We start from the raw sequence: 19,661 nt of genomic DNA, 5'->3' as shown, positions 1-19,661 counted from the left end.
ACCACAGTGCTGTGCCTCTTCTCCCCTTGCTAGTCCGGCTAAGCAAAACCCGAGGCTCTCTGCTGCCGCAGAGGACCCATGGACCGTTGACCCTATAGGAGATGCAAGTGGAGGGGTGAGTGGAGAGGATGTCTTTGCCTCTTATCAGGCCTCTGACAGAGTGGTCTCGGAGGCGACTCTGAAGGAGATGCTGCAGCTACTCCGGTCCTCCCTGCACATGGACTTCGCTTCGCTGCTTACACCTGTCAGCTCCTCGGTTAAGGCCTTAGAACGCAAAGTGGTACATACCGAATCTAAGATGGCAGCCTTTGCTGCGGCCCACAATAGCCTGGTGGATGCGCATAACGCACTAGATGACAAGATTGCAGCTGTGCAGGAGAAACTGGTGGACTCAGAAGACCGCAACAGGAGAAACAATGTCAAATTCAGGGGCATCCCTGAGACGATCCCAGGCTCTCAACTGTTGATCTATGTAAGAGAGCTGACGAAACATCTTCTACCTGATTTGGAGCCCTTTGAATACAGCATTGACCGGGCACACCGGGTGGCTGAACCAAGTTCTTTGCCTGATGAAGTTCCGAGAGATGTGTTGGCCCGCTACACTTTCTTTAAGACTAAGGACTCACTCCTACGAATTTCGAGGAAAAGCAAATCCCTCCCAGCGCCTTATGAGGGTATCCAGCTTTTCGTGGATCTATCAGCTGCCACACTCCGAGCGAGGAGGAATCTTAACCCCATCACCCAGGAACTCAGGAAGATGGGGGTCCCTTACAGGTGGGGCTTCCCCACGAAGCTCCTTGTGCAACACTGCAACAAGATGCATGTCATCTCCTCGGTCCCGGAGGGACATGAGCTTTTGAATGGATGGGACCCTGAGGCTCCTGGACGCCTCGATCCACAGCCCCGCTCCCCTGATCAAGGACCCTCGGCGCCTCCCTGAGCCGGACTGTGAGCTGTCAGCTTCCGACTGTCACGATTCGGCTAGCTGGTTGTGGATCCACTGTGTCAGCGAGGGATTGGCGTGGACCGTGCCGGTGGACCGGTTCTAAGAGGCTACTGGTGTTCACCAGAGCCCGCCGCAAAGCGGGATGGTCTTGCTGCGGCAGTAGCAACCAGGTCGTATCCACTAGCAACGGCTCAACCTCGCTGACTGCTGGGAAGGCGTGGGACAGAAGGACTAGGCAGAGGCAAGGTCAAACGTAGCAGAAGGTCGGGGCAGGCGGCAAGGTTCGTAGTCAATATGGAAAGCAGGAGATCTGGTAACACAGGCTTTGGACAACACTAAACGCTTTCACTGGCACAAGGCAACAAGATCCGGCAAGGAAGTACAGGGGAAGTGAGGTGATATAGCCAGGGAGCAGGTGGAAGCTAATTAGGCTAATTGGGCCAGGCACCAATCATTGGTGCACTGGCCCTTTAAGTCTCAGAGAGCTGGCGCGCGCGCGCCCTAGAGAGCGGAGCCGCTCGCGCCAGCACATGACAGCCGGGGACCGGGACGGGTAAGTGACTTGGGATGCGATTCGCGAGCGGGCGCGTCCCGCTATGCGAATCGCATCCCCGCCGGCAATGTCAGTGCAGCACTCCCGGTCAGCGGGTATGACCGGGGCGCTGCAGGGAGAGAGACGCCGTGAGCGCTCCGGGGAGGAGCAGGGACCCGGAGCGCTCGGCGTAACAGTACCCCACCCTTAGGTCTCCCCCTTTTTTTGTCCGGCAACTGCTTCACAGGGGACGAGGACACCGGGATTGATAGTAGGGTTTCCTCAAAGGCAGGCAGTACAGCAGGAGTGGGAATGGGGAGGGAGGGCAGAGGGTGAAGCTTGGCACGGGGCAGGGTGTCACCAGGACGGGGGCCAAGAGGAGGCAAGGCACAGTCCTGATAAGCCTTGGGGAGACCAGGTGTAGGAGGAGGCACTGAGGCTTGCCTGACGGGACTGGGAGGAGAGGAGAGGCATTTGTGGCAAGCAGAGCCCCAATTCTTGATCTCCCCGGTGGTCCAGTCAAGGGTGGGAGAATGAAGCTGGAGCCATGGCAGACCGAGGAGGACTTCGGAGGTGCAGTTGGGAAGGACGAAAAATTCAATTTTTTCGTGATGGGGTCCAATGCACATTAAGAGGGGTTTTGTGCGGTAACGCACGGTGCAATCCAATCTAACACCGTTGACCGAGGAAATGTAGAGCGGCTTGACGAGACGGGTCACCGGGATGCAGAACTTATTCACCAAAGAATCCAGAATAAAATTCCCAGAGGCACCAGAGTCCAAGCAGGCCACGGCTGAGAGGGAGGAGTTGGCAGAAGGAGAAATCCGCACGGACACCGTGAGACGTGGAGAAGCAAACTTCGAACCAAGAGACGCCACACCCACGTGAGCTGGGTGCGTGCGTGCGTTTCCTAGACGTGGAGGACGAATAGGGCAATCCACCAAGAAATTTTCGGTACTGGCACAGTACAGACAAAGATTTTCTTCCCTACGGCGATTCCTCTCTTCCTGGGTCAGGCGAGACCGATCCACTTGCATGGCCTCCTCGGCGGGAGGCACAGGCGTAGATTGCAAAGGATACTGTGGGAGAGGTGCCCAGAGATCTAAGTCTTTTTCCTGGCGGAGCTCCTGGTGTCTCTCAGAAAAACGCATGTCAATGCGGGTGGCCAAATGGATAAGTTCTTGCAGGTTGGCAGGAATCTCTCGTGCGGCCAGCACATCCTTCATGTTACTGGATAGGCCTTTTTTAAAGGTCGCGCAGAGAGCCTGGTTATTCCAAGATAATTCGGAATCGAGAGTACGAAATTGGATGGCGTACTCGCCTACTGAAGAATTACCCTGGACCAGGTTCAGCAGGGCAGTCTCGGCAGAAGAAGCTCGGGCTGGTTCCTCGAAGACACTACGGACTTCAGCGAAGAAGGACTGGACTGTGGCTGTGGCAGGATCATTGCGGTCCCAGAGCGGTGTGGCCCAAGACAAGGCCTTTCCAGAAAGAAGGCTCACTACGAACGCCACCTTAGACCGTTCTGTAGGAAATAGGTCCGACAACATCTCCATATGCAGGGAACATTGAAACAAAAATCCACGGCAGAGTCTAGAGTCCCCATCAAATTTGTCCGGCAGGGGCAAGCGGAGGCTAGGAGCGGCCACTCGCTGCGGAGGAGGTGCAGGAGCTGGCGGAGGAGATGGTTGCTGCTGTAGCAGTGACAGAAGTTGCTGTAACGTGGCGGTCAACTGCGACAGCTGCTGTCCTTGTTGGGCAATTTGCTGCGATTGCTGAGCGACCACCGTGGTAAGGTCAGCGAGACTTGGCAGCGGCACCTCAGCGGGATCCATGGCCGGATCTACTGTCACGATTCGGCTAGCTGGTTGGGCCGGATCTACTGTCACGATTCGGCTAGCTGGTTGTGGATCCACTGTGTCAGCGAGGGATTGGCGTGGACCGTGTCGGTGGACCGGTTTTAAGAGGCTACTGGTATTCACCAGAGCCCGTCGCAAAGCGGGATGGTCTTGCTGCGGCAGTAGCATCCAGGTTGTATCCACTAGCAACGGCTCAACCTCGCTGACTGCTGAGAAGGCGTGGGACAGAAGGACTAGACAGAGGCAAGGTCAGACGTAGCAGAAGGTCGGGGCAGGCGGCAAGGTTCGTAGTCAATATGGAAAGCAGGAGATCTGGTAACACAGGCTTTGGACAACACTAAACGCTTTCACTGGCACAAGGCAACAAGATCCGGCAAGGAAGTGCAGGGGAAGTGAGGTGATATAGCCAGGGAGCAGGTGGAAGCTAATTAGGCTAATTGGGCCAGGCACCGGGGCGTGAGCGCTCCGGGGAGGAGCAGGGACCCGGAGCGCTCGGCGTAACACAGACCTTCACCGCCAAGATTGGTTGTCTCATGTCTAAGAGCGTGTTATCCCCTATGGCTTTCGCTGCTTAGTACATAATACAGTTGATTATTTTTCACGTTCCCGAATTATAGGTGTCAGTTGATATCTACTCCATTGTTTTTGACATGTTAGTTTGCTTTTACTTTGCTTTTCTTTTGCTTGCAGTGCTTTACACACCAGCTTCACTGACTGGGCATCCTGTGACGGGTGAGTCTTGCTGTGCTGGTGCATCCCCTTTTTCTTTTCCCTCTTCTTCTCCCCCTTACTCGCTCTTCGCTATTATTTTGCCACTTTCCCCCCTCCCTTCCACATCCCACCTTTTCATCTCTGGTTCCTTTTCCTCCTCCGCACCTATTAGCTGACTCCCATCTAGAGATTATGGGTATTAAGGTAATGTCCCTGAATGTGAACGGACTTAACAGTCCTCAGAGACTAAACTTTCTCTGGCGAGAGGCGTTGCGCAATCCTGTGGACATACTGTGCATCCAGGAGACACATGTGTCCTCTACTCATCCCCCACCTCTGCGTCATAGAAAGTTTCCGACTATTGTCTCTTCTGAATATGTTAAGAAGAAACGGGGGGTCCTAATAGCATTTAGCGATAACCTTGCAGTCAACATCCAGCAAACAGTGATTGATCCTCAAAGTCGCTACATCATCATAGTGGGTCTCATTGATAATACTGAATACACTATAGTGAATCTATACGCTCCTAATGCAGGTCAGGGTCGTTTTTTACTGAGGTTGTTGAAGAGGGTGGACAGGATCCGGAGGGGTTCCCTGGTGGTGTGTGGAGACTTTAACTCAGTGGCGTCTCCTCTTCTAGACTGCTCCACCAATACTAGCATGCGCAGCTTCTCGCTAACAAATTTCCTAATGGCTCATGACCTTTTTGATATATGGAGACTGCAGCATGCTACAGAGCGTGGGTACACACACTGCTCAGCTAGATTTCATTCTTTCTCCCGCATAGACATGATTCTGATAGGTAGGTCCCTACTAGATAGAATCTCAGGGTCTGACATTGGTCTTAGGACGTGGTCAGACCACGCGCCGGTCTCTGTTACCATATCGGATGCTTTCCCTAAACATTCTGATTTTGTGTGGCGCGCCAATTCCCACCTCATTGCAAACAACACTCATGCTTCCTTTCTAGAAACCATCCTGACAGAATACTTCACCCTGAATAGGACCCCTGACGTCGATCCCACAACAGTATGGATGGCCCATAAGGCGGTGGTGAGGGGTTCATTTATTCAGTTGGGGGCTACCCTGAAAAGACGTAGGACACTTGAGCTAAATGAGTCCCTCAATAAGATCAGGGCTTTAGAGGCCATTCAGCAATCGTCCCCAGCTGGTGACGTTGGAGACACTGCTGAACATCTGCGGGCCGAGCGGCTTCATATGAGGAGACTCTTGTTGCATGACTACGAGAAATCACTTAGGAAGTCTAAACTATCTTACTATGTCCACGACAATAAAGTAGGATCACTTCTAGCGAAATAACTGAAACCTGAGTTCCTCAAGCAGCGTATCTCTACCCTTAAACACCCTTCTACTCTGCAACCTCAAACCTCCCCCCGCCAAATAGCAAACGCCTTTAAAGAGTACTATGAAGCACTCTATAATCTTACTCAAGACCCCTCATGTCCTCAGCCTCTTCAACCTGACATTGACGCCTTACCTGCCTCTCTACATCTCCCTCAACTCTCTCCTTCTGCTTTATCTATTCTAAATCGGCCCATCTCCCCTCAGGAAATAGCTGACGCTGTTAAGACTATGCCCAGCAACAAGGCACCGGGACTGGATGGTCTCCCCAATGAGTACTATAAGAGATTCTTACCCATATTACTCCCTCACTTACACCTAGTGTTCACAACATCTGTAGAGACGGGCTCTCTTCCAGCAGATATGCTAGATACCCTCATAACCACTATCCCGAAGCCTGGCAAATCCCCTGACTTGCCTTCAAATTATTGCCCTATTTCACTCCTTAACGGGGACATTAAGCTATACGCGAAGGTGATTGCGGCCTGTCTTCAGTCCTTTATGCCCGCTTTACTAGGGGAGGAGCAGGTAGGGTTCACACTGGGTCGCCAGGCCCCCGATAATACACGGCGGGTTATCTTCCTGCTACAACATTGTGAGGGTGGGGGAGTCCCTGCGATCTTTTTGACCCTGGATGCGGAGAAAGCTTTCGACAGGGTGAGCTGGCCTTATGCTTTTTCTGCCTTAAGGGCCTTTGGTTTTGAGGGCCCTATCGTTTCCGCTATACAGGCTTTGTACTCTAACCCTGTTGCGAAGGTTTTTACTAATGGAGCACTCTCTGGCCGGCTCACCCTGTCGAATGGTAATAGACAGGGATGCCCCCTTTCGCCCTTGATTTTTCTCATTGCTATAGAGCCTCTAGCCCAAGCGATTCGCTTACACCAGAACATTTCGGGGATTACAGTGGGGGACAGGGAACATAAATTAGCACTTTTTGCTGACGATGTGCTCTTGACCTTGACAAACCCAGCCTCCTCTTTGCCCTCTCTTTTTGAGATTCTAGACCACTTTAGCAAACTATCGTACTATAAGTTGAATGTCACCAAAACTCAGGCCCTCCCAGTGGGACTCCCCATCGAGTTGTTGGAGTCCCTCCGCCCCCGGTTCCCTCTGGATAGGCAGCGTCACTCTGTTGACTATCTGGGTATTAAACTCACCTCACCCTCCTCTTCTCTGTTTGCCTCCAACTTCCTACCGCTCCTTTCCACTCTGTCCACTTTTCTCTCTACCTATGACAAACGCATGCTATCCTGGTTCGGCCGTATTGCGGCATTCAAAATGATGCTCCTGCCGAAGATGCTATACCTCTTCCGAACTCTCCCCATAGCTATTCCCCAATCCTACTTTAAATCAGCTAACAGGCTGCTGGATGATTTCATCTGGCAGAATAAGAGACCTAGAGTCTCTAGGCGAGTCATGACACACCATAGGGGAATGGGAGGCCTAGGCAGACCAGACCTGGAGGATTATTATAGGGCTGCTATTCTAGATCAGATGACACATTGGTGGTCAGGGAACTCCAACAAGTTGTGGGTATCTGTTGAGACAGCCCACAGCACGGATTGCTCCCTTAGATCAAGGATTCTGACTCCTCTAGCAAATAAACCACCTCTCCCCACCCCTCTTTCGGCAATTAATGTCACGGACAGGATCTGGGCTACTAGCATTGCAAAATTCCCGACTCTAATCCAATGTCCTGCTAACCTTATCCCCCTTGAGCAACTGCTCCTACACATACCTGACCTGGATCTTTCTTTGTGGAAAGCTGCGGGCATTCATACCATACAAGACATTTTAGACGACTCAGACACAGTTCATTTCCCATCAATCCCAAATTGTTACAACATCTCACATACGGAATTCTACAAGAGCCTTCAGATTAGAAGCCTACTTAACACGGGATGGTTACGCTCTTTTAGACTGCCTCCGAGAATGCTAGGCTCGCTGGGATCATCGGGCCCCCTGAGGGGTGGGATTACACTTTTCTATGATATGCTGAATGGAAAGACGGAACTCGTCCCTCTGCCATTCATGTCCCGTTGGGAGAGTGAACTTGGAGTCTCGATCTCCTTGGAACAGTGGAAACTGGCCTTCCAGACTATTAGAGATAGCTTCAAATGTGCGAACCATCAAGAGGCAATGTTTAAGACCATTCATAGGTGGTACTTTACACCCCACAGATTGCACAAACTAAACGCTGCCTGCTCGGAGAGGTGTTGGAGGGGGTGCGGCCGAGAGGGGACTCTGCTGCACGTCCTTTGGGACTGTCCAGCTCTGGGTTATCTTTGGAGAGGAATCGAGTTAGTAGTCTCTAGGATAATGGGGATAGCCTTCTCACTGTCTCCTATAATGGCCCTTCTAATGATTGGTCTGGATGAGATCCCTTATGACTCACGCACTGTTATTGCACACCTCCTCATGTCAGCTAAATTATTTATTACCAGGCACTGGAAATCTCCTACTGTGCCTACCTTATCTGAAATATTGGCCAACGTAAACCTCTCCTATGACTATGAAAGAGCGTTCGCCTTGGCTAACCTGTCTGAACCCCGCTTCCAAAAGAGGTGGGAGGTGTGGAAGCGCAGTGCACATTATGTCCCCCTGGGAATGCATACTGGCTGAAGTCCTTCCATATGATCTTTCACTGTCTTCCCTGACTCCGCTACGACCCATCTGCTCTCCTCCCTATCTTTTTCCTAAAGGGGGTGCGCCACGTGTTGTTCACACATTGCTCACATTTTATCTTGCCTTCTGCCCGCTTGCTTTTTGCCTCGCCGCCTTCTCCAGTTCACATAGTGTCACACGCCAACTTGGCCTTTTCTAGGTGCTGATCGGGGCGGCTGCTCCGAGTCAACAGTCTTTATGATGTACTGCTACATTAATATTCTTGATTGTTTTAACTAATTTGTTTGTGTTTGATATTTGGGTAACGGTCTTTTTCTTTTGCCCCTTGTTTGTCAGCTCTAGGACACTGTCAATCGTACTTATTTGGAAGGTTTATTACCTTGACAGTAAAGAGTGGTTTATAGTCCATTACATCTTAAATTTACCCGCAGTTTTATGTCTAACTGACCGCACCCATAATGGATGCACTACCTATCTGCTTTCTATTTGGATAGCTGTGCCCTTCCGTACTATATTCTAATATCCGATTACCCTTTTTGGTTCAATTAGTTACTGTTTTTTCCAGGATGCAGAGATTGCTTCGACTAGTAGCTATGTCTTCCCTACATTTTCTCCTATACAATGTTTCTCTTGTGTCCTTGCCTACTGTGTGGTATCCATTTTGTATTGTAAAACTTGAATTAAAAAAAAAAAAAAAAAAAAAAATCAACTGGTGCCAGAAAGTTAAACAGATTTGTAAATTACTTCTATTTAAAAGTCTTAACCTTCCAGTACTTATCAGCTGTTGTATGCTCCAGAGGAAGTTGTATAGTCCTTTTCTGTTTGACCACAGTGCTCTCTGTTGACACCTCTGTCTGTGTCAGGAACTGTCCAGAGCAGGAGAGGGTTGCTAGGGGGATTTGCTTCTACTCTGGACAGTTCATGACATGGACATAGGTGTCAGCAGGGAGCACTGTTCTGACTGGAAAGAACTTTCTCTGGAGCATACAGCAGCTGATAAGTATTGACAGGCTAAACAATTTTTAATAGAAGTAATTTTCAAATCTGTTTAACCATCTAGCACCAGTTGATTTGAACATTTGCTTTCCACCGGAGTACCCCTTTAATCTAATGGCATGTGATATTGTCTTAAAGAATAACATAAAGATAATTATTTACAGTGCTAGAGGGACCGTTATTTTTTATATTTAAAGATTCTATAATAACGGGGAGTGTTTCATAGCACTGTTGCTTGGCAAATGTGGTACCAATATATAAAAGGGTTAAAATGGGATCCTGGGAACTATAGGCCTGTAAGTTTAACTTCTGTTGTGGGTAAGATTTTGAGGGATTTCTCAGAGATGCTATTCTTAACCCCTTAAGGACTCAGCCCATTTGGACCTTAAGGACAATTTTATTTTTACGCTTTAGTTTTTTCTTCCTCCCCTTCAAAAAATCATAACTCTTTTATATTTTCATCCACAGACTAGTATGAGGGCTTGTTTTTTGTGCGACCAGTTGTCCGTTGTAATGCCATCACTCACTTTACCATAAAATGTATGGTGCAACCAAAAAAATACTATTTGTGTGGGGAAATTAAAAAGAAAACCACAATTTTGCAAATTTTGGAAGGTTTTGTTTTCACGCCGTACAATTTATGGTAAATTGACATGTGTTGTTTATTCTCTGGGTCAATACTATTAAAATGATACCCATGATTATACACTTTTCTATTACTGTTGTGCTTAAAAAAAATCGCAAACTTTTTAACCAAATTAGTACGTTTAAAATCCCCCTATTTTGAAGACCTATAACTTTTTCATTTTTCCGTATAAGCGGTGGTATGAGGGCTCATTTTTTGTGCCATGATCTGTACTTTGTATTAATACCATATTTGCTTATACAAAACTTTTATTACATTTTTTTATTAATTTTTTGGGGAATAAAATGTTATAAAAAAGCAGCTATTTTGGACTTTTTTTTTTTTACGTTCACGCCGTTCACCATACGGGATCATTTACATTTTATTTTAATAGTACGGATTTTTACGCATGGGGTGATACCAAATATGTATATAAAATATTTGTTTTACACTTTTTGGGGTAAAATTGGGAAAATGGGACAATTTATGTTTTTATTGGGGGAGGGGGTTTTTCACATTTTTTTACTTTATTTTTTTACTTTTTTTACTTTATTTTTACACTCTTATAGTCCCCATAGGGGACTATTTATAGCAACCATTCGATTGCTAATCCTGTTCAGTGCTATGTATAGGACATAGCACTGATCAGGGTTATCGGTCATCTTCTGCTCTGGTCTGCGGGAAGGCAGATCAGAGCAGAAGACTCCACGAAGACAGCGGAGGCAGGTGAGGGGACCTCCGTCTGCCGTGCAGGATGATCGGATTGCCGCGGCAGCACTGCGGGTGATCCAATCATCCTGTTAAGTGATCGCGATGCTGCAGATGCCGTGATCTGTATTGATCACGGCATCTGAGGGGTTAATGGCGGACATCCGCGGGATCGCGGGTTTCCACCATTACCGGCGGGTCCCTGGCTGTGATCCGATGCCCGCGGTTATGCTCAGAACGTAAATGTACGTCTTGGTGCGTTAAGTATCACATCACCAGGATGTACATTTATGTAGTGCGTCGTTAAGGGGTTAAAGGGGTACTCAACTAGATAAAAAAAATTAAAATAAACTGGTGCCAGAAAGATAAACAGATTTGTAAATTAGAGCAGGAGACCTCAGCTCAACCAGTCCTTCTACACAGCAAAGAAGACCTCCAACTATGACACAAAATTGCAGAAGCCAGCGGTAAAAGTAACTTCACCTTTATTTTATGCAAGTTAAAATATAGATATGAATCTGTCTCAAACAATAATGACAATGGATAAAAACTCAGGAAGCGTACAGCATGATGTGTTTCAGGTCATGTGACCTTTCAGTAGGAGAAAATCCCCATAGCAAACCTCTCCTACTCCGGACAGTTCCTAAAATGGACAGAGGTGTCAGCACTGTGGTCAGACAGAAAGGAAATTCAAAAAGAAAAGAACTTGCTTTGGAGCATACAGTAGCTGAAGTACTGGAAGGATTAAGATTTTTAAACAGAAGTCATTTACAAATCTGTATAACTTTCTGGCACCAGTTGATTAAAAAAATAATAATAATGTTTTCCAGGGGAGTACCCCTTTAAGTATCTTATTGAAAATAACCTTCTTACAGAGCACCAACATAGGTTTATGCGGGATCAGCCCTGTCAGAGGAATCTTCTATGAGGAGGTCAGTTATAGATTGGATCGGGGTTAAGCTGTTGATATTGTATATCTGAACTTTTCTACGGCATTTGATACTGTGCCACACAAAAGATTAGTACATAAAATGATTGTTACGCCGAGCGCTCCGGGTCCCCGCTCCTCCCCGGAGCGCTCGCTTCTCTCTCTCCGCTGCAGCGCTCCGGTCACGTCCTCTGACCCGGGGCGCTGCGATCCCGCTGCCAGCCGGGATGCGATTCGCGATGCGGGTAGCGCCCGCTCGCGATGCGCACCCCGGCTCCCCTACCTGACTCGCTCCCCGTCTGTTCTGTCCCGGCGCGCGCGGCCCCGCTCCCTAGGGCGCGCGCGCGCCGGGTCTCTGCGATTTAAAGGGCCACTGCGCCGCTGATTGGCGCAGTGGTTCCAATTAGGGTAATCACCTGTGCACTTCCCTATATTACCTCACTTCCCTTGCACTCCCTTGCCGGATCTTGTTGCCTTAGTGCCAGTGAAAGCGTTCCTTGTGTGTTCCTTGCCTGTGTTTCCAGACCTTCTGCCGTTGCCCCTGACTACGATCCTTGCTGCCTGCCCCGACCTTCTGCTACGTCCGACCTTGCTTCTGCCTACTCCCTTGTACCGCGCCTATCTTCAGCAGCCAGAGAGGTGAGCCGTTGCTAGTGGATACGACCTGGTCACTACCGCCGCAGCAAGACCATCCCGCTTTGCGGCGGGCTCTGGTGAAAACCAGTAGTGGCTTAGAACCGGTCCACTAGCACGGTCCACGCCAATCCCTCTCTGGCACAGAGGATCCACTACCTGCCAGCCGGCATCGTGACAGTAGATCCGGCCATGGATCCCGCTGAAGTTCCTCTGCCAGTTGTCGCTGACCTCACCACGGTGGTCGCCCAGCAGTCACAACAGATAGCGCAACAAGGCCAACAGCTGTCTCAACTGACCGTTATGCTACAACAGTTACTACCACAGCTTCAGCAGTCATCTCCGCCGCCAGCTCCTGCACCTCCTCCGCAGCGAGTGGCCGCTCCTGGGCTACGCCTATCCTTGCCGGATAAATTTGATGGGGACTCTAAGTTTTGCCGTGGCTTTCTTTCCCAGTGTTCCCTGCATCTGGAGATGATGTCGGACCTGTTTCCCACTGAAAGGTCTAAAGTGGCTTTCGTAGTCAGCCTTCTGTCCGGAAAAGCCCTGTCATGGGCCACACCGCTCTGGGACCGCAATGACCCCGTCACTGCCTCTGTACACTCCTTCTTCTCGGAAATCCGAAGTGTCTTTGAGGAACCTGCCCGAGCCTCTTCTGCTGAGACTGCCCTGTTGAACCTGGTCCAGGGTAATTCTTCCGTTGGCGAGTATGCCGTACAATTCCGTACTCTTGCTTCAGAATTGTCCTGGAATAATGAGGCCCTCTGCGCGACCTTCAAAAAAGGCCTATCCAGCAACATTAAAGATGTTCTGGCCGCACGAGAAATTCCTGCTAATCTACATGAACTTATTCACCTAGCCACTCGCATTGACATGCGTTTTTCCGAAAGGCGTCAGGAACTCCGCCAAGATATGGACTCTGTTCGCACGAGGCTTTTCTCCTCCTCGGCTCCTCTCTCCTCTGGTCCCCTGCAATCTGTTCTTGTGCCTTCCGCCGTGGAGGCTATGCAGGTCGACCGGTCTCGCCTGACACCTCAAGAGAGGACACGACGCCGTATGGAGAACCTCTGCCTGTACTGTGCTAGTACCGAACACTTCCTGAGGGATTGTCCTATCCGTCCTCCCCGCCTGGAAAGACGTACGCTGACTCCGCACAAAGGTGAGACAGTCCTTGATGTCTACTCTGCTTCTCCACGTCTTACAGTGCCTGTGCGGATGTCTGCCTCTGCCTTCTCCTTCCCTGCTGTGGCCTTCTTGGACTCTGGATCTGCAGGAAATTTTATTTTGGCCTCTTTCGTCAACAGGTTCAACATCCCGGTGACCAGTCTCGCCAGACCCCTCTACATCAATTGTGTAAATAATGAAAGATTGGACTGTACCATACGTTTCCGCACGGAGCCCCTTCTTATGAGCATCGGATCTCATCATGAGAGGATTGAACTTTTGGTCCTCCCCAATTGCACCTCAGAAATTCTCCTTGGACTTCCCTGGCTTCAACTTCATTCCCCAACCCTGGATTGGTCCACTGGGGAGATCAAGAGTTGGGGGCCCTCTTGTTCCAAGAACTGTCTAAAACCGGTTCCCAGTAACCCTTGCCGTAACTCTGTGGTTCCTCCAGTAACCGGTCTCCCTAAGGCCTATATGGACTTCGCGGATGTTTTCTGCAAAAAACAAGCTGAGACTCTACCTCCTCACAGGCCTTATGATTGCCCTATCGACCTCCTCCCGGGTACTACTCCACCCCGGGGCAGAATTTATCCTCTCTCTGCCCCAGAGACTCTTGCCATGTCCGAATACGTCCAGGAGAATCTAAAAAAGGGCTTTATCCGTAAATCCTCCTCTCCTGCCGGAGCCGGATTTTTCTTTGTGTCCAAAAAAGATGGCTCCCTACGTCCTTGCATTGACTACCGCGGTCTTAATAAAATCACGGTTAAGAACCGCTACCCCTTACCCCTCATCTCTGAACTCTTTGATCGCCTCCAAGGTGCCCACATCTTCACTAAATTGGACTTAAGAGGCGCCTATAACCTCATCCGCATCAGAGAGGGGGACGAGTGGAAAACGGCATTTAACACCAGAGATGGACACTTTGAGTATCTGGTCATGCCCTTTGGACTGTGCAATGCCCCTGCCGTCTTCCAAGACTTTGTCAATGAAATTTTTCGTGATCTGTTATACTCCTGTGTTGTTGTATATCTGGACGATATCCTAATTTTTTCTGCCAATCTAGAAGAACACCGCCAGCATGTCCGTATGGTTCTTCAGAGACTTCGTGACAACCAACTCTATGCCAAAATTGAGAAATGTCTGTTTGAATGCCAATCTCTTCCTTTTCTAGGATATTTGGTCTCTGGCCAGGGACTACAGATGGATCCAGACAAACTCTCTGCCGTCTTAGATTGGCCACGCCCCTCCGGACTCCGTGCTATCCAACGCTTTTTGGGGTTCGCCAATTATTACAGGCAATTTATTCCACATTTTTCTACCATTGTGGCTCCTATCGTGGCTTTAACCAAAAAAAATGCTGATCCCAAGTCCTGGCCTCCTCAAGCAGAAGACTCCTTTAAACGACTCAAGTCTGCCTTTTCTTCGGCTCCCGTGCTCTCCAGACCTGACCCTTCCAAACCCTTCCTATTGGAGGTTGATGCCTCCTCAGTGGGAGCTGGAGCTGTTCTTCTACAAAAAAATTCTTCCGGGCATGCTGTCACTTGTGGTTTTTTCTCTAGGACCTTCTCTCCAGCGGAGAGGAACTACTCCATCGGGGATCGAGAGCTTCTAGCCATTAAATTAGCACTTGAGGAATGGAGGCATCTGCTGGAGGGATCAAGATTTCCTGTTATTATCTACACCGACCACAAGAACCTCTCCTACCTCCAGTCTGCTCAACGGCTGAATCCTCGCCAGGCCCGGTGGTCTCTGTTCTTTGCCCGATTTAATTTTGAGATTCACTTTCGTCCTGCCGATAAGAACATTAGGGCCGATGCTCTCTCTCGTTCCTCGGATGCCTCAGAAGTTGATCTCCCTCCGCAACACATCATTCCACCTGACTGCCTGATCTCCACTTCTCCTGCCTCCATCAGGCAGACTCCTCCAGGAAAGACCTTTGTTTCTCCACGCCAACGCCTCGGAATCCTCAAATGGGGTCACTCCTCCCATCTCGCAGGTCATGCGGGCATCAAGAAATCTGTGCAACTCATCTCCCGCTTCTATTGGTGGCCGACTCTGGAGACGGATGTTGGGGACTTTGTGCGAGCCTGCACTATCTGTGCCCGGGATAAGACTCCTCGCCAGAAGCCCGCTGGTTTTCTTCATCCTCTGCCTGTCCCCGAACAGCCTTGGTCTCTGATTGGTATGGATTTTATTACTGATTTACCCCCTTCCCGTGGCAACACTGTTATTTGGGTGGTCGTTGATCGATTCTCCAAAATGGCACATTTCATCCCTCTTCCTGGTCTTCCTTCTGCGCCTCAGTTGGCTAAACAATTTTTTGTACACATTTTTCGTCTTCACGGGTTGCCTACGCAGATTGTCTCGGATAGAGGGGTCCAATTCGTGTCTAAATTCTGGAGGGCTCTCTGTAAACAACTCAAGATTAAATTAAATTTTTCCTCTGCATATCATCCCCAGTCCAATGGACAAGTAGAAAGAATTAACCAGATCTTGGGTGATTATTTGCGACATTTTGTTTCCTCCCGCCAGGATGACTGGGCAGATCTCCTTCCATGGGCCGAATTCTCGTATAACTTCAGGGTCTCTGAATCTTCCTCCAAATCCCCATTTTTCGTGGTGTACGGCCGTCACCCTCTTCCCCCCCTCCCTACCCCCTTGCCCTCTGGTCTGCCCGCTGTGGATGAAATTTCTCGTGACCTTTCCATTATATGGAGAGAGACCCAAAATTCTCTCTTACAGGCTTCTTCACGCATGAAGAGGTTCGCGGATAAGAAAAGAAGAGCTCCCCCCGTTTTTTCCCCTGGAGACAAGGTATGGCTCTCCGCTAAATATGTCCGCTTCCGTGTCCCTAGCTACAAGTTGGGACCACGCTATCTTGGTCCTTTCAAAATTTTGTGTCAAATTAATCCTGTCTCTTATAAACTTCTTCTTCCTCCTTCTCTTCGTATCCCTAATGCCTTTCACGTCTCTCTTCTCAAACCACTCATCCTCAACCGTTTTTCTCCCAAATCTGTTCCTCCCACTCCTGTTTCCGGCTCCTCGGACGTCTTCTCGGTCAAGGAAATTTTGGCTGCCAAAAAGGTCAGAGGGAAAAATTTTTTTTTCAGTAGACTGGGAGGGTTGTGGTCCTGAAGAGAGATCCTGGGAACCTGAGGACAACATCCTTGACAAAAGTCTGCTCCTCAGGTTCTCAGGCTCCAAGAAGAGGGGGAGACCCAAGGGGGGGGGTACTGTTACGCCGAGCGCTCCGGGTCCCCGCTCCTCCCCGGAGCGCTCGCTTCTCTCTCTCCGCTGCAGTGCTCCGGTCACGTCCTCTGACCCGGGGCGCTGCGATCCCGCTGCCAGCCGGGATGCGATTCGCGATGCGGGTAGCGCCCGCTCGCGATGCGCACCCCGGCTCCCCTACCTGACTCGCTCCCCGTCTGTTCTGTCCCGGCGCGCGCGGCCCCGCTCCCTAGGGCGCGCGCGCGCCGGGTCTCTGCGATTTAAAGGGCCACTGCGCCGCTGATTGGCGCAGTGGTTCCAATTAGGGTAATCACCTGTGCACTTCCCTATATTACCTCACTTCCCTTGCACTCCCTTGCCGGATCTTGTTGCCTTAGTGCCAGTGAAAGCGTTCCTTGTGTGTTCCTTGCCTGTGTTTCCAGACCTTCTGCCGTTGCCCCTGACTACGATCCTTGCTGCCTGCCCCGACCTTCTGCTACGTCCGACCTTGCTTCTGCCTACTCCCTTGTACCGCGCCTATCTTCAGCAGCCAGAGAGGTGAGCCGTTGCTAGTGGATACGACCTGGTCACTACCGCCGCAGCAAGACCATCCCGCTTTGCGGCGGGCTCTGGTGAAAACCAGTAGTGGCTTAGAACCGGTCCACTAGCACGGTCCACGCCAATCCCTCTCTGGCACAGAGGATCCACTACCTGCCAGCCGGCATCGTGACAATGATGATGCTGGGACTAGGGGAGGATATCTGCAAACGGGATAGCAACTGGCTCAGGGATAGGAAGCAGCTGGTGGGGATCAATGAAACTTACTCTGGTTACTTACTCAATGGCCCTGATTCACTAAGAGTGGAGTGGAGTTTTCTTTGTGGGTTTTGATTGCCAGCAGGTTTTTTTTCCCATGGTATTTACTAATTGTCCCTGCGTTTTGCACTTTTCATTACATTTTCCTTTTTTTACACATGCTCTGAGCTGTCGGGTTTTCTAGAGCTCAAATCCACCACATTTTAACTGGGAATATTACAGTAGTACATATGTTGTTGTTTTTTTGGAGTGTTTTTTTTGGCCACAAATTGTGTTGCATGCAGTGTGCTTCACAATTAGAGTGCACAACCCGAGGAAAGACTGTCGGAAAAACGTTAGTACATCAGGCCCAATATCTTTATTAACAACCTTGTAGAGGGATTACAGAGTAGAATTTCAATATTTGCAGATTACACTAAACTGGGTAAGGTCATTGCCACAGAGGAAGATAACATAATATTGCAGTGGGGATCAAAAGTTTGTATTAATGTGCATAAAGAAGCCAAGGAAAGATGGAAAAATCTCCAAAAGGCATCACATTGCAAATAAGACATTCTTATAATATGTCAACAAAAGTTAGATTTTATTTCCATCATTTGCACTTTCAAAATAACAGAAAACAAAAAAATGGCATCTGCAAAAGTTTGGGCACCCTGCAGAATTTATAACATGCACTGCCCCCTTTGCAAAGCTGAGACTTGCCAGTGTCATGGATTGTTCTCAATCATTATCTGGGAAGACCAGGTGATGTCAATCCCAAAGGTTTTAAATGCCCAGACTCATCTGACCTTGCCCCAACAATCAGCACCATGGGTTAATCTAAGCAGTTGTCAAGAAATCTGAAACTTAAAACAGTTGATGCTCACAAAGCTGGAGAAGGCTATAAGAAGTTAGCAAAACGTTTTCAGATGTAAATATCCTCTGTTCGGAATGTAATTAAGAAATGGCATCATCAGGAATAGTGGAAGTTAAAGCAAGATCTGGCAGACCAAGAAAAATATCAGACAGAACAGCTCGCAGGATTGTAGGAAAAACAATTCAAAACCCACGTTTGACAGCACAATCCCTCCAGAAAGATCTGGCAGACACTGGAGTTGTGGTACACTATTCCACTATAAAGAGATACTTGTACAAATATGGTCTTCATGGAAGAGTGATCAGAAGAAAACCTCTTCTACGTCCTCACCACAAAAATCAGCGTTTGAACTTTGCAAATTTAGACAAGCCTGATGCATTTTGGAAACAAGTTCTGTGGACCGATTAGGTTAAAATTGAACTTTTTGGTCGGAATGAGCAACGGTACGTTTGGAGAAGAAGGGGAACATAATTTAATGAAAAGAACCTCTGTCGTTAAGCATGGAGGTGGATCAATCATGTTTTGGGGTTGTATTGCAGCCAGTGGCACAGGGAACATCTCACGAGTAGAAGGAAAAATGGATTCAATAAAATGTCAGCAAATTTTGGATGCTAATTTTATGCCATCTGTGAAAAAGCTGACGTTAAAGAGAGGACAGTGTGTGACAGACAGCCCAGAAATCTCAAAGAACTGGAAGACTTTTGTAAGGAAGAATGGGCAAAGATACCTCAAACAAGAATTGAAAGACTCTTGGCTGGCTACAAAAAGCATTTACAAGCTGTGATACTTGCCAAAGGGGGGCAGTACAAGATATTAACCCTGCAGAGTGTCCAAACTTTTGTCTTCTGTTATTTTGAAAGTGTAAATGATGGAAATAAAATCTAACTTTTGTTGACATATTATAAGAATGTCTTATCTGTAATTTGATGCCTTTTGGAGATTTTTCCATCTTTCCTTGGCTTCTTTATGCACATTAATACAAATTTTTACCTGGGGTGCCCAAACTTTTGATCCCCACTGTACAAAGGGATCGACAATTGTTAACACTTAGAGGATGTAGGGTGTATATGTATGCACTGCACCATTTCTTGGTCTGTGGTGCCAGCTGCTATCAACCGGAACCCATGGCTAATGCTATACATCACCAAACAAAGAGATGCCCAATAACTTTAGATGCTGTGAGAAAAGTTTATAGAAGCATTTTAAAGTGCCAAAAATTATTGCCAGTAGCTCAGTGGAGCTGATTAAGGACCACCATGGCAAAATTGTGGGGTTCTGATCAGCTAAGAGGACAGCTCCCTGTCTTTTTGACACTTCATCATTGCAGGTAACCTCAGCAGCCCATAATAATGGACCACCAATAACACTTATCAATGCTTTGCAATGTAATAGCCAAAATGGAAAAAAAAAAGTAATAAATAAATCACCTCACTAAATAAAATAATGTAAACAAAAATAAACAGGGAGATATTTAATATTGTTGCATGCATAAATGTCTGAACTATTAACCCCTTTCTTCCGAGTGCGTTTTTCAACTTTGAACACCACGGGTTAATAGCACAAGGCACAGCGATTGGTGCTGCATGCTATTATCCCAGGGTCCCGGCTTCATTAACCCCTGGGATCGACCCGCTATGATGCAGGGTCTCGGCATGAAACCGCGTTACAGACTGGGATCAGGCGCAGGGCG

Source organism: Hyla sarda, chromosome 2, assembly GCF_029499605.1.
Source record: "Hyla sarda isolate aHylSar1 chromosome 2, aHylSar1.hap1, whole genome shotgun sequence".
Classification (NCBI taxonomy): Eukaryota; Metazoa; Chordata; class Amphibia; order Anura; family Hylidae; genus Hyla; species Hyla sarda.
This window is presented reverse-complemented; position numbering follows the sequence as displayed.